The 2,521-nt window shown below is 51.2% G+C and overlaps 1 long non-coding RNA gene across 2 annotated transcripts; it reads left to right on the plus strand.

The window, feature by feature from the left end:
* The first annotated feature begins 524 nt into the window (after nucleotides 1–524).
* LOC308463219 lies at nucleotides 525–2,269 on the plus strand. 2 transcript variants are annotated; one of them, XR_013979512.1, is made up of 2 exons: nucleotides 525–967; nucleotides 1,313–2,269. It is a non-coding gene; the product is annotated as an uncharacterized lncRNA (long non-coding RNA). The 2 variants fall into 2 exon arrangements; XR_013979513.1 differs by having other exon boundaries at nucleotides 525–931.
* The last annotated feature ends 252 nt before the right edge of the window (nucleotides 2,270–2,521 follow it).

A 2,521-nucleotide genomic window follows, 5' to 3' on the forward strand; every position in this document is an offset into this window, starting at 1 on the left:
GCAGACTGGCAGGGCCAGCCCATTACTCGGGACCTTACATTCTTGGAATTTTTCCCTATTGTAGTGGCAGTACATCTTTGGACAGAGCAGTTCCGCAATCATAGGGTTTGTTTCAACACAGATAACCCGGCAGTAGTAACGGTTCTTTCTAGACAGTACGCGCGTTCCACCAGGGTGGGAAACTTGTTACGGTCCTTCGTCCTTCTGTGTCTTGAGCAGAATATATATTTCTCAGCCAAATTCGTACCTGGCATTAATAATGACATCGCGGATGCTCTGTCTCATTTTCAGATGGAGCGCTTCCGCTCATTAGCGCCGGATGCGGAGCAATCATCAATGCCTTTCCCGGAGCATCTCTGGAGTATTGGGAGCAAGAAGTGAGTGATGAAGGGAGTATTCGGTGCAGTTGCCCCTTCCACAATGAGATCATACAAGAAAGCGTGGGCTGACTTCTTAAAGTTCCGCAGCAGAATACCCAGCACGAGGCAGAATTCCATTCCCTCAATGAGGGAGGTCCTCCACCTGAAGGAGCTGGGCAGGGCACCAAAGACTCTCAATATTCAGTCCGTGGGGATCTCATATTTTTGTAAAGCCTTTTTCGCCACCAACCCGTGCGCTGAATTTATAGTGCGTAAGACTTTAGAGGGTTGGCGCTGGCTCCAGCCCTCCAGCTCTGACAAAAGGAGGCCCATAATTTATGATATTCTGACCCAGATACACAAAAAATTACGAGCAATATGCTGGTCAAAATATGAAGCTCGCCTATTCTCTGCCGCTTATTCCATAGCCTTCTTTGGTGCCCTGCGCATAGGGGAGGTAGTCTGCGAGGGAGGGGTTGCTCACTGCCAGAGGGGCATCCTCTTAAGTGATCTGACCCTATCAGGGACTGACCTAATCGTTGAAGTACAGAGCTCTAAGATGGACCAACAGGGTAGGGGGGCCCTCCTTCGGTTACCAGCCGCACAAGGTAGTGGTCCCTGCCCGGTTAGGGATACGAGGCGTTTCCTCTACTTAAGACCCAATAGCCCCGGCCCCTTTTTAATTCACGCGGATGGATCGCTCTTGGCCAGACACCAGTTTACGCGGGTGATGCGCGTGGCTTTGGCAGCATGCGGACTGCCCATGGCCGAATTTGCGGCTCACTCCTTTCGGATCGGGGCAGCTACCACCGCAGTGCACCTCGGGCTCTCCACAGAGAGGATAAAGGACTTGGGGTGGTGGAAATCTAATGCATACAAAACTTATGTGAGAAAGAATCTATGACTAGCGGTTGTACTCCTGACCTTGGTTTTTCTGTCTATTTGCTTTTCAGAATACAAGAGGGTGCACATTTGGTTGGTGGGCCACAGCAACCAAATGTGCATTGGGCCAAGAATCGTGCCATGAGTTCCGGGTTGGGGCAAAACTTGAACTTACTTGAACTTACCTGCAAATGTTGAGCTGGCGTGGATAGCGTGAAGAGGGATGCGCTGGAGCGAATTCAAGCCAGCCATGATGCCGAGAGCCGCCTCTGAGGGCCCACCTGATGCCCTGGTTATCCAGTTGGGGGGAAACGACCTAGCGTACCGCAAAGCTATTGACTTGAGATGGAACATTTTTGATGATTTTGCTGATCTGATGGCGGTTTACCCAAACATTACTATCTTGTGGTCCTCGTTGCTTGAGAGGAGGACATGGAGGGATTGTTTGAGCCCAGTTGGTATCAATAAAGCAAGAAAGGTCTTGGAGCGGGCTGTGGAGCGTAGAGTGGCGGCTCTGGGCGGGTGCGTCATAGGCCACCCAGGCATCCAGTACAGCAACGAGGCCCTCTACAGATGGGATGGCGTGCATCCGTCAGATGCTGGAAACGATATTTGATTGGGGGACATCATAGCAGGGATTAGGAGTTGGTTACAGGTTTGAAGGTATTGGCGGCGAGCTTTGCTTGAGTGGCGGTCAGGCATTGGCAGGGGTTAATTGTTATGCAAATGAATGGGGGGGAAGGAAGCACCATCACCTTCCCCCAAAGAAAAGGGTAGTCCGGTAGAGGACTCCGGGGGGGCATTGCCTTGTCCGAAACCTAGGGAGGTAAGGGCCTCCGGCATGCCCCCGAGCGGTGACACCCGTGGGATCCTAGTTGGCGTACTTCAACAGAAGTCCCACGGCTTGTGGATAACCCTTCCCGGTCTCCATGCCGGGTAGTCGATAGGAGCCAATGCCTAAGGCCAATACCTTTCAATTCTGTAATCAATAAAGTTGTGGCCTTTTTATGCCCATTAACCTTAAATAATGTGTCCAGTGTCTTCATTTCACATGGGGGAGGGGACTAGCCACGCAACTAGTTTCTGGAAACTACAGGAGGGGAGAGGGCTCTTGTGCTCAGGACCTGCTGACAGGTTTCCCTAGGCATATGGTTGTCCCCTGGGACAGTAGGATGCTGGACAAGATGGGCCTATGGTTTGATCCAGCAGGGCTTTTCTTATATTCTTATGTTCTACACAGTGGGGCAAAGTTGGCAATATCTGTTACTAGAAATGCCTAT

This window comes from Podarcis pityusensis (assembly GCF_964106645.2).
Source record: "Podarcis pityusensis genome assembly, chromosome: 14".
Taxonomy (NCBI): domain Eukaryota; kingdom Metazoa; phylum Chordata; class Lepidosauria; order Squamata; family Lacertidae; genus Podarcis; species Podarcis pityusensis.